The sequence below is a fragment of the Corvus moneduloides genome, chromosome 2, assembly GCF_009650955.1.
Source record: "Corvus moneduloides isolate bCorMon1 chromosome 2, bCorMon1.pri, whole genome shotgun sequence".
Taxonomy (NCBI): Eukaryota; Metazoa; Chordata; class Aves; order Passeriformes; family Corvidae; genus Corvus; species Corvus moneduloides.
In genome coordinates, this window is record NC_045477.1 from 82,290,371 (window position 1) to 82,303,544 (window position 13,174).

The 13,174-nt window shown below is 41.7% G+C and overlaps 1 protein-coding gene and 1 long non-coding RNA gene across 2 annotated transcripts in view; one reads left to right on the top strand and one right to left on the bottom strand.

The window, feature by feature from the left end:
- The window catches only part of CLYBL (citrate lyase beta like), a 168,521-nt gene that overhangs the window by 113,006 nt on the left and 42,341 nt on the right, over positions 1 to 13,174 (top strand). The window lies entirely within an intron of this gene.
- The window catches only part of LOC116439962, a 79,726-nt gene continuing 68,877 nt past the window's right edge, over positions 2,326 to 13,174 (bottom strand). The window contains exons 2-4 of the long non-coding RNA XR_004238351.1: positions 12,119 to 12,274; positions 9,867 to 10,067; positions 2,326 to 6,151 (exon numbers count right to left, since the gene is read on the bottom strand). This is a non-coding gene — a long non-coding RNA (uncharacterized LOC116439962). The remainder of the gene's footprint in view (positions 6,152 to 9,866; positions 10,068 to 12,118; positions 12,275 to 13,174) is intronic.

Sequence of the window (13,174 nt, forward strand, 5' to 3'; positions counted from 1 at the left end):
GAAGAGGGTGGGGGAGTCAGAGCATGGCTGCTAACGTGAGCACAACACTGGTGACACCATCCTGGCATTCAGAGTGCTAATCCTTTCCGTATTTCTGAGGCGCCTGTCAGTAGAGTTTCCTTGATGCACCAGTGCTCTGGGAATAGAGCCGATTTCTAACTTAGAGAGGGCTCTGCACAATCACCACCTTGCATACTCCTAGCACAAGATAAATAATTGCTTTACATTTCTGCTTCTATCAATGGTAGTATTCTTGTGGCTGTTCCCAGTCCCGATGCTCAGTCTCCCTGCCAGCAGGTGCAGGAAGGTCAGCGAGGGTGGTCCAGCTCAGTGCACTCTGCGAGAGGGTATCCTGTGTTTCTCAATAACGGCTTCTCCAACTGGCGGATGAGCCCCAGAGGGAGTCCTAGACAGTTCTGCGCTGGGCAGAAGAAGTTGGCAGTGACACAGGGCCTCAAGGATGTAGTTTATAAAGCCGGGAAAAATCCCCTCCTGTGGTGCGGTGCTCTGTGCCAAGGCCATCATCCTCCAGCCAAGGCAGGCTGGATGGGTCTCCCATAAGAGTCTGTCAACCCCTTTCATTAGGCAGCCAGAGGGGCTGCTGCTGAGTGATGCACGGCACCTCCTTCCACCCCATGCGTGCTTCCTGCCAGCCAGAGAACAAGAGGCTGGGATTAGAAATCAAACTCTGGTTTTTTCTGCATGACTGTGCAGGGCATATTGGCATTAGAACCCCCTTGCCTTTATTTATTTATTTAAAATAAATAGTTTTTATTTGGTTTTTTTCCCAGTATCAGTGGTTTCGTTCTCACCCCCTCTCTATACCCTCCTCCAGAGGCATGAGTATGTGGGGGATTGTTCTGGATGTGGTTTTCAGAGTTTTGTCCATCTCATTACAGCGAAGGCATCACCTGCATGACTCAGTCATTCTTTGGCTGCCTGGGGAAAGAGGCCTTCAAGAGCAGTTGCAACAATAATCCTGTCTCATTACGGCCCATGGCACTGCTGCTGTGAAAGTAGGCAAGCTAGCAGATCTCCTTCTTAGAAAATACCAGTCTAGCCGTGCGGAAAAACTACCCTCTGTTACTGGGTAGTCAAAGCTATATTGTGGACTTCCGTAGATGGGGTAATTTAAATCACAATAATTAAAATGAAAAAGTGATGCCAGGATAGAGCAATTTCCTCGTCCTTCATCTGATACCTATAGTGGAAAAAGAAATTGCAAGAATCTCGGTCGATAACAAAAAAAAAAATCAAAATAGATTCTGCAGCCCCCGGGTATACTAAATATTTGCACAAAGCAAATTTACAAAATCCGCATATTTCTCTGTGTTTGTCTGATGATCTTTTCTCATGCATTTGGGGAAAGATGCTCAGATTGTATGCAGTCAGTGGGTCTACTTTAAGTCACTAGCTCAGTTTGCTGCTCTTTGTGGTCTGCCAGGCTTTTCCAAACCACAGCCCATTCAGTGGCATTTCCTTCATGCCACACTTCTTCTGGTGAATACCCATCCTTAAAGTATAAAGGCTGGAATAGGTTTAGGTAAAGGTTTAGGAAATCCTCTTCATAAAGAAGAACTGTGAACAGTCACTGAAGGCTCTTCCTATGAATCCATGTCTTCCTATAAATCCATCTAGGACCACTGGGAACTGTGGTTCTATTACAGCCTTTGTCCTGCTACAGCCACCATCATGGGGCAGCATAAAGCCGCTTCCCTCTGCCCATTCTGCAGCCATGGCTTCCCCAGAAGCTTTTCCCTTTTCCTGCTTCCAGGCCTAACCAAGGGGCTCACTGGAACTGCATGGGGTCCTCCAAATGGGGGCTTCTGGAGCTGGAGTTCGTCTCACTCACACTCCCACTGAGTGGCCAGAATGGCACCGCCGTATTTTAGAGAATTCGCTGCAGGAACATCCTCCCAAACAGTAGATGTCCTTGCCAAGGAAGGGTAGTCAAGCTTATGTTTTCCATAAGAAAGATGTTTCCTGAATGATTAATTTTTTTTTCTCTGATTCTCTGTATTACAAATTTTTTTTAAAGAGAAAATATTTCTTAGTGCATGTGACTGTGTATTTTAAATATAATTGAAGGGAAACTAGTCCTTTTTTCTCCCTCTAAAGAGTTGAATTTATACATTTTAATATGAAGATATTCTCAGTAGGGAGCAGGAGCCTATCGTTGGCTCCTACTACAGGCAACACAAACTGCAAATCTAAAAGAAAGGGCTATGGCACAGAAAAGAGGAACCAAATTTTAGATGCAGAGGGAGAATACAAGTATTTAGACCATAGCTGTAGCTATAAAGCTAGAGATAAAAGGCTTTTTCCTTTATATTTTCTTTTTATTGTTTTTTATAGTGCAGTACAATACAAACATTACAACCTGGCTGACTCCTGCAGAGATGCCAGGCACTAGCGTCGTGTCCAAAAATTAGCTTTATACATATGCTAAATTAAAGATTGGCAGCCGCAGCAGCACAAATCCCATATTGGCAGCAGTTTGCAAATCCCACGTTGGCAGTCTTCTCCACATGAAAGAAGAGAGGAAATACAAAGGGCAAAAAGCCCAAGAGTCTTTCTCTAGCAAATAGCAGTGAGTGGAACACAGAAACTATCTGCAGGGAAAAAAAATCTCCAGATTACTGGAGATAAAAGAATGTAGCTGAATCTGTGATGAGCTCAAACAAGGGCCCATTTACACCTTTCGGAGAAAGAGACATTAGTAAGAAAATGTTATTTTGGTGGGAAGAGCGGGAGTCTGGTGCCAGACAGAGGACAGTATTAGCCCCTGCATGGTCTGGAGTCAAGGGGGCTGGGTTCTTCTCCGACACTTGTGCAAAGGTTCATTTAAATCTCTTAAATTTGGCTTTTGCTAAATATATCAGACCTAAAGCATACAGGGTGAATTGGGTTATCCTTTACAAGTGGTGTGTTTGATTTATCTGCAGAAAAAAATTAACTGCATATTTTATGAACCAATCAAAATTGCCGTTGCTTTTAATTCGTTCATCCAAACATCCACATTTTCATGTTAATTCTGTTTACAACTGTGTTCAGGGTGCGTTTTACAACAAGTGTTTTCTCTTACATGTATGGTTGATAGCAGTTCCTTCTAGGTCTGCTCAGTTGGGATGGATTACTTAGCTCCTTCAACCTATGTAATTTTGGCTGGCCTTGCTCCCTTCTTAAGACGTTACTGCATCTGGTAATTTAACATGAGCAGTAAATCCTTACAGTGCTTTGACTTGCCTGTGTTTTAGAAATTGTGGATCCTGTTTTCAGGACAGATACTTGAATTTGAACCAAGGTGTGCAGTAGCAAGTGGCTGAGTGAAGGTAGAAGAAGAGCCACAAATTGTGATTTCACCTAATATTTGGGTATATAAAAAAATGGGATCCCAAGGTGGGTGTGCAGACATAGAATACTAATTTCTCCAGAGCTTTTGGTTTTGTTTAGACTTTAAGTCCTTATAAGGACTGAAGTATTTAATGAGCTCCAAACCCAGATCTTAAGTCTAGAAGAAGACTTTTTTTTTTTTAACTTCCCCAGAAAGGAATTTGCAGTGAATCAAGTAGAAGCAGATAACAGAGGTTTAGTTCCTTTCCATTTGCAAGCCACGTGTCAAGTCTCACCACTCCAGTAGTCAGCTCCTTCCCAAACCAGTAAGTCCCAGGCTGGTGCTGCATGATCTGATGCACTGCTGAGTCTGATGCAGCCCCAGATCAGGTACCTCCACTGAGCAGGGCAGGGCAGGGCACATGGGACAGGTTTTTGCCAGTGTTGGATATAGGTCTGGTGCACAGCATCCCCTGCCCCGTTGCATTTGGCTGGCCCACCCCCTGCAGTGTGGGTCACTGGCCACCACATCAGATAATCTACCACAGAAACTGCCATTTCCGGGATGCTGTTTGATTTTCAGCAGTTTGCACAATACAGGAGCACGTGCTGGGAGACAACAAAGACCCTATAAAGGGGATCAGAGCTGTGTGTGGAGTCTCCAGCCATGAGTACCATCTCCTGTGCCATCTAGACCCTGCACTGGGAGAGCCAGACTGCAGGAGGATCTGGAATTACAGAGCACTCCAGTGTCTGTCCTGCAGGAAGGGGAGAGGCAGGGGGTCCAACAGCAGCAGTGAGGACTTAGCAGCAATGCAAGTGCTGTAGGATGAGAAGGACCACATTCACAGCTTAAGAACTCCCTTGCAGAGGGAACAAAACCACTGCCATGGCCACCTGGAAGCTGGTGATTGCATAGCCTTCTCTGCTTCACTACCAAACATTTGGGGCTGCGAAGTGAAAGCCAGCAGAGCTGTTGGCCCTCTCTTGCCACAGGTGATAGACACATGAGTTGTCAAAGTATTCTTTGCTTGCATTGGTTTTCCAGCTGCATCAAGAGATGGGATCTAAAGGCTGGACATGGGATTTAGAGGAAGAGAAAGTGTTGTTACTGTATTATTCATTAGCTGACCTCTGCTAGTTATGTTCTGGACAAAGATCCTTACATTTTCCACTGAGGCACTCACTGAAGCCTGGCTGTGCTCCATGCTTATGGTGGCTTTCTCTGCCAAGTCTGATTTTGCACGTTCACTCTGTGGAGTCTTCTCTCAACTCTGCAGCCCTGGTTTTGTTCCCAGGGTTTCTCTAGAGCCTGTAGGACCAGCTGTGTCCTTGAGTTGTCTGCCTTTGTCTGCGGATGCCAAGATGCTTCAAACAGGAAAAATTATCAAGTGGTATGTTCCAAGCAAATCGAAAAGCAGCTCTGTTTCACACAATGACTAGTTAGACTCATTTTCCTTTTGATAGTGTGGAAATGAACATCAGTCAAAAAGCAGCAGAGTATATTCATGAAGTAATCCAGTCAAGGACTGTTAATTACAAAGGGCCTGCCGCTCCAAGGATCCCTGATCCAGTGTAGGTAGAAGGAGAAAGTTTTTTCTTGTTACTCCTGGAAACAGAGAATTTTTGACAGCCTCTGTGAAAGATGAATGCATCAAGACCAGCTTCCAAGATACAAGAAAGTGAGGAGAAAGGGCTTAGATTGACTTTTTGGTGATGACTCTGACCATTTGAAGGTGTCACACAGACCGGAGGATGTGACCTGGGTCCATGCTATTCTAGGCTGACGAATGAGCATCTTGGCTCATGCCAAGCATATCCTTATTTCATGATTGCATACTGTGCCTGCAGTACATTAAACCATGAGAGAAGAGTTCTGGGCAGGTTTGTCTGGAAAAGCTTGCTGTGCTGGGAATCTCTTTCGTTATCTCAAATTCACGTTTGATTGTTATAAATCCTGATGCATTAGATGAAGTTCAGAGGAAGATCTGTAATTATGTATAGGCTTTGCTGTGTAAAATCCTTGGCTCTCACAAAATCAATATCATGTCATTCATAGCCCTTAATCGTAGTGAGAGCAAGCCCATAAAGGGAAAGTCCTTAGGCCATGGAAAGTTTAGGCCCTATGTCGGGGCCAGGACTGTTTGGGACATGCAAGACTGAGGCAGCTATATAGGTATGTATATGTGTGTGAGAGAGAGTGGAGTTGCAAAAAGTTAGCCTTTTGCCCAGTGCTTGGCAGCATGCTCAGAAAAAAAACATGAAACAAAGACCCTCCAAACATTGCTTTCACTCCAAGGGACATAGAAGTGAAGCCAACTTCTGGCTATCTTTGGAAAACAAATCTTCAAAGAGGTTCCCTCTAGTCATCTCTTCTCCATCTATGGTGTGGTCATTAACCTCTTACGGATGGAACTGAGCTGTCCTTAGTCAAAGGCTGATGGCTTCTCCAGGGAACCTCCTGTTGCATTTATAGTTGTCTGTGTCCTTCTTTGGATACAGGCAAGTTTCTTGTATGGCTGACCTTGAATTTCTCTCATTGCCCTTGACCATGTCATAGGTTTAGCTCAAAGCTTTCCCTTGACTGCCTACTGCTCCAGTGCCCTGAAGTATCCACGTGACATGTGCATGGCTATGTCCTGAGCTCCCCCTGGTTGCCTCTGCATGGCTGCTGCCTTCACAACCCCAGTGCATTCAGTGCCATGACCAAATCCTGATGTATGGTTGGAGGCACCAGTTGAGACACGACACTGGTGATTGGCAGCACTCTGCTACTTCTTGGTGTGGTCTTAAGAGGAATTCAGTCAGTTCAGGTATTCTGTAGTGGAAAACAAAGCATCAAAGTTAAGCCACTCTCCTCATGAATCATCATGGCCCTGCACATAAGGGAGCGTAACCACATCCAAGGGACAGCCAGGTGGCTTTGGAGGGGTGGGAATGGAAAGGGAATAAGAAAGAATCCATGAGAAATCCATGGTTAGCTGAGGGAAGTACAGTCATTTTTGTTCACACCCACAGACTCTGATCTGGGCCAAAGTTACCCTTTTAGAAATTTTGAACAGCCTTCACCTGGCAGAGGGACCTTATGTTGCATCAATGCTTCCCATCATGTGGTCGAAATTATTTTTAAATCTTGGATTAGGTGCTTTAATCATTAGGTATGCTTCCCCGCTGACAACAGCTTTGGTTTTTTGTAACTTCTTCACAGTACTTATCCAAAATGCTAGTGATGCTTCTCTTTTATTATGTTCAAGAACTTACCACTTTTAATGAAGTGTTCATATGCTTAAATTATTTGCACATGCCTTGTGTCTTGATTGTAGTTAAACCAAACAATATATATTTGTCTCTTTTAATTTTTTTTTTTTTACTTTTCTCCTTCTTGCTTCCATAGAAAGTTATTTCTATTCATATGGTCTTTCTGATGACAAAGTGACCAGAATTAGAAGCAAAAACTGGCAGTGCTGTTGTTGCTGAGCTGTGCAGAGATGGACGTGACATGATACACCTCCATTGGCCCTTTTCTTGATTACTGCACAGTCATGTAGCACATTCCTCTCTCATTCTCATCCCTCATTAGCCACACTGCCACTTTGGCTTTGTCTTTCCACTCATGGTCTGCGGCTTTGAATTTTGTTTTTATCCTTATCTCGTCTTTATTTAATTCTCATCCTCTTGAACCACTTTTGATTTTATTTCATGTTACAGCCACTAGAAATTTTTACTAGGGTGATGTTCACATTTTCTCCAAGACCATCAACATAGATGCAAATTAAGAAAAAAATCCAGCAGGAGTACACTGGACACTTTTCTTAACTCAATCTGATTATTTTACTGTTTATTTCAGCTTATGATCTGCTTAACAATCTTTTCCAGCAATGCATGTTTTTCCCTTTGGACATTAATTTTGAGTGCTCAGATCTCAGTGGTAAAATATGTGAGAAAGTCTTGAACAGTAAAATGCTGCTGCAATGCATAATTGTTTGAATTGTCCTCTTGACTCCACTGCGTTATTTTCCTTCTATTATATTACAATGGCATGAGCACATATATCAAAAAGCTGAAACATGCAGAAATCATGACTGTCTACTCCTCCCCCATGTCCTGTCAGTTTCTTCATCCCAGATTAGTGTCTGTTGGCTTGGGAAGTAAAGAGGGAGCAGATGGACCACAAAATGAGATTCTGTAACCTTCTTACCCAATAGATCAGCTTTCTGCATGTATTCAGACATATTTACTTACTGTAGTGACAATTATCAGTTTTATTTCTTTTAAGAAAACCAAACAACTTCAGCTCAGTATGAAAGAGCAAACTAAATTGTCTTCTGGCACCATTACTGTCCATGTAATTTCAAATCAGTTAGGAGAAATGTGGCTGGATTCCTATCTGCACAGTACCTGAATATGCCCATTAAATTCTTAGACATGCTTAGGTATAAGGGGACAGACACAGTATGTACATTCTCTGGACTCTTAACTTTTTATTGTTCATAACACAGGTCAGAAGAGCACAGTTGTTTATTTCCTGGGATATTTTGTTTGAATATATTATTTGGATGGCCAGATGAAGCATCTTTTTATTTGTAAGTGAAGGGAGTTGGATACAAATGTAACCAAATAATAATAGCTACAAAGCTTCAAAACCATTATGTGACTCTATGAAAATGCATCAAGCAAAGAATTCCATTTATTAGAAACTTGCTTGTTTCCTGTGCCTCATTCAAGGTGCACCCATTCAGAGCACTGGACGTATTTTAAATGAGAGGAAATAAATAAATGTCTAGTTAGGGTGTAGCTGTGAATGGAAGCTGCCCTCAGCCATGCATCATGTTAGTATAACCATACATTGAGCTCAGATCCACTGCTAGTGTAACATTTTTACAGCAGCAGAGGTCTCTACCTCAGCCTTCCATATTAGCAAAATGCTGTGCATCTCATCTGGGATAAGAGACACCAGCCCCAAAAACACTGAGGTGAGATTCAGCTTGTCTGTTGTAGCTCTCTAGGAAGAAGGTGCTTCAGCTAAGGGAGCTGGGCGCCTCCAAAGAACAAATAATCTCAGTGCCTCAGGCAGCCACTCTAGAAGGTAAATCTCCTTCCAGATATACTGATCTCTATAATAAAACCTCTAGAAAAAACCTTAGAGCAGATACCAAACTTTTAGATGACTCAGTCTGGATGCAAGGAATCCAAGTATATTGTGACAACACATTTGGCCAAATACAATGCGACAAGCTCCTGTAATGGAAAAAGTGCCTTCACTCTCATGCTGAGCGAATGGGACTTGTCCAACAAGTATATGGCACACATATGGCCCTGCACTGGAAGCACAGGGTATCTTCCTTAGCAGGAAAAAGAAACATGTTAAACCTAGTGATTAGGACCCAGAGTTTTAGGAGGTTTAGGAACTGGAGAAAATCAAATCAAGAGGTAGAGACTCTGAGTGCAAGAATTGCCTGGCTGCCTTACATGCACGAGTGCATTGCCAAGAGCTGCAGGTGTTCAATCAGACTGCTTTTATTTGAGGTGCCTAACGTGGATTTCGAAACCACCATGTAGGCAACCCGGCTTGAAAATTGACCTTAATTTCTTCTAATTGCATGTCTTATTCTTCATTATTTTTTTTGTTAGAGACAGAATTTTGAAAGGCGATTCACTAGTGCAGCTATTTTTGACTCATCGCTGCCTGTCTTACTTTGTGTTATTTAATGGGTTCCAGTGGCCATATGCTGCAGAGAATCCTGGAACAAAGTGAGTAAACTGGGAGGCATTGCTCAGAAGGATAAATTTCACAGTTGGAAACACACTTAATACTAAGCCTTCTAACCAGTTTTTCCAGAAATCGCAAGCTTGATTGCCATGATATCTGAACATGGCATTAGCTACTCTAATGAGGAAAATAATTTATATGCTATGGAAATTAGGTCTAATTAGATCTTGTTAAGATAAATATCTCAGTTCAGCTGAAAACTTGAAGAGATACATTTTGCAGTATTCCAGATTATAAATATGACCCTTGTTCTTCACCCCCCTCTGCGTCTTGGGTTACTACTGGTAGAAATGGATGTGAAAACCTCCTTATCACAATCACTACATTCTGTATGCACTTGACATGGAATCAGTTACAAAGATGCTGGATAGTTTAAACTTTACATGGCTTAAAACTCATTTATTTTTTACATCAACTTTAGACAAGAGCCCAATTTCAGAACTGTGCAACAAAATGTGTCCTGCTTATTCATTTTCTTATTTTAAACAAATATATTAATGTTTATAAATTTTCAGATCCACGGCAAATAATGTTTTTCAGTGCTCTTTACCACTGTTTTCAGTGACTTTGGAACAACATGCATGCCAAATTATATCAATACCATCTTAATGGAAGACAAATATTGAATGCAAACTATAACAAAATCAAAGTTCCTTTTAAATTTAAAAGGAAAACAAGAAAGAAAGTCAAAAAATATATAAGGTGGACCATACAAAAGGCAGCTACATTTCTTTAGTATTTAGACCAAGCAGATGACTGATACCTCCATGTATACTTTGCAAGGTACTGCCAAGCAATGGGCCGAACTCATCTTCCCTCTTCGCTGGTGGTGTTGCCATGGGACTCAGAGCAGGATGAAACCTTGTTGGCAGCTGCTTTGTTTTCTTCCATCTTGCAAAAAACACATATCCAAAATATTTACTGTCCCAGTGGGCTTGAGTTTCCATCTTGTACACTGACACTTCTGCAGAGTGAAAGAGACGGGAATCAGTGCTCTGCAATAATTTCAGTTTGATGTTTTTTCATTGTCACAGAATAAGCTATTTAAAGTGAATCCTTTAAAAGTCTATCTTCAGATACTATTTTTTCATATCCCCTGAACTAATGACCTACAAGCCTGCAACTTACCCTGTAACATCACAGGCCATTTTAAAAACACATGTCAAGGAGGCAATTTCCCTTATTTGATGCAATTCCTTTGCCATCAGCCTGGCAGCACTGGCAGCTTTAGACAGCTGTTTCTGGTCCCTGCAGTCACCGGCTTGCCTTCTGGGGAGCGGGATGTGCTGGGAGGTGACTCTGCAGAGCCCCGGGGACAACACCTTGGTGCACCAATGCCACTGGGAGCCAAGGGCATGAAGAAAGCACAGGGGACCAGTCTGGGCTGGGGGAATTTGTCCATGAGGACCATGACTCTAGGAGGCAGATCTACCAAGTGGTCCCTGCAATGATGAGGGTCCGATGGCAAAAAACACAAAGGCTTTTTCTAGGCAAATCCACTCCCTCCGAAAAACAAGCAAACAAAAATCCATCTGTATGTCCTGTTTGTGGCAAGTCTTGAGCAAGGAGAAAGGTGAATTATCTGATGTTTGCAGTCATGGTTCCTGACAGCTTCTCAATGTCTCTGTGTCTTGATAAACACATACCTCTGTCCATTGACCTTTTTTCTTATGAATGCGGGGGAAACTAGCTTGCAGTGCTGCTACTGTGTAATGTCCCTGGATGAAGGAGCATGATAAGTGAGTAAAACAAGATGACTCTTCCTATGACCTTTAAATATTAATAAATTAAATATCTATTTGCATTACTCATTTTCTATTATTAATGTATTTCTCTTCTGTTATTCTTGGTCTTTCTGGTCATTACTGCCAGAAGATTCTGCATCTTCCATTTCAGAAAATACTTGCAAGAATTGAGACAATTCCCAAAGATTCCCTCCATGTATATATGTACATACACAGTCAATGGATGAGATACCATGCAGAGCAGCAGCAGATGTATGCAGATTTCTTCTGTGGAAGTCTGTAGCAATGATTTCACTATTTGAGTTGCACAGCACCAAGGCAGCAGTTGGGTTTTTTTTAAAAAAAATCTATTTACTCTTTTTATGACAAACCTAATGATTGCAGAAATGAGAAATCAGCCTGCAAACAGTCCAAATTTAAATAAAATCACCCCCACACTAGACTATAACAGTGGCAGATGGACAGAGGAAGAAAGTGTATATAGTCATATTTTTTGCCATTATAGTATAGACCCTTTCAGATTGCAGCAAGCAACTTGCCATCTGCAAATCTGAGTATTTCCTTTACTGCTGAGGCACTGATTCAAAAATCATGATTTGTGAAGTTTGAGTTAAAGTATTAAGAGGCTTATCTCTCATTTTAAAAGCATACTGATCATCTCCTGATTTTACTTCAAACACATGGGAAAAGCATCCTGAAAATTCCCTCAGCGTTCTTCTTAAGACAAAACCCAAATCCACTGCCTCATGCTTAGGTATGTGGTGAGGTAATGGGTTCTGCACATGAATAGCTTTTTGTCAAATAGTCTCTTATTGCTGTTGTTCTCTAGCTTTTGTTTGGTTTACTCTTTGAGGAAGTGATTTGCTCTGTGCCTACAGGATATGTAGATCACACTGGGCACCTTACTTACAGCACCACATGTACTGACGGCAGCAATGGTTTTAATGCTGACCCTCTGAAGAGAGAAGAATATGATCACTGCATAAATTTTTTAGGGCCAGATCTTTAAATGGCTGCTGATTTAGTGGGAGTGTCAGTTTAATACAGATTTGCAAACAAAGTCTGGGCACATTTTAAAAACCTCTCAGTGTGTCTACCCACCTCTGCTTTCCACGGTTTTATCCGACCGTAAGTTTCGAAGGATGTGACCATCACAGAGATCAGACAAACATACACAATTTGCAGCCTACCGGGGTTTCTGATGCTTTCACACTATGGGCAGGGAGTTACTTCATCTAAGGGTCAGGACTCTTACACAGGTTTAACTTACCAGTAACCAAAAAATCGCCTCTAGGTATGAAAGCCTATTTCAAACTTGTTTAAGAAGAGGAGGATGCAATTAAATTCTGGCAATTCCCTTTCAAAAGGTGCTGCAGTATGCTTTGCATTGCAGTATTTCTAATTTTCACCAGGTCAGGGTTGCTCTCTGTGAGTCGAAAAAAGAAAAGGTTTATTTTGCTAATCATACATACAAAAGCCATGCACAAAATAAAATACTAAATACAGTAATTACAGTAATTTTTGTTAAAATATTTTTACACAATAAACCTCTGGCTTTGAAAACTCTACCAGAAGCGAAAGAAAAACAAACTGTAATGAAAAAACTGAAATCAGAGGCCACTAATAACACTAAAGGGAGCCCAGAAGCCAAATTAATGTTTCTACAAAGAAATACTTTTCTACATCAGGCAAATTCTTAGTAAGACCTTTACCTGGGTCTTTACAGACAGGATTCAGATTTCATTTTGAAGTATGTTTTTTACAAACTGTTTAGTGTTCATATGTCATTACCACTGTTGGGCCAGATTGCACCTGGCATCGATATAAACAAAGCTTTGGCAAGAATTCTTTCCTTTGCGATGGAGACATCTGATTTTCAAGCTGAAAACATGTCAGTGTTGCAAGCCACTCCAAATAGCCTGTTTTACCAGTGCAGTAAATTAACCCGCCTGGTGTAGTGTTAAATGCTTTACAAACATCGACTGAAGGTGAGGGAGGGAAACAGCAAAAAACAAACAAAAACATTTCAATAACTTGTTTGACTATGAGCAGTGAGAAAAGTACAAGCAAAGCTTGAAGGGAAGAGGGGGGATGCCTAGGGGACAAAACAGCAGAAAAACAGATTTTCAGAATTTTGTCCTGTGTTTAACCCAGAGATTGTGTGCCATGGTGTGGGAAGACACGGAAGGAGCAGAACAAGTTCTTTAGATGATAGAAAAAGCATCTTCATTTGAAAAGCAGATCAGGATAACGGCAAACAGTGACTCTAACTCATCATTGCCTTGTCTAGAGGAGGAAGGCTTTTTGAAAGCTATTGCATGAAAGA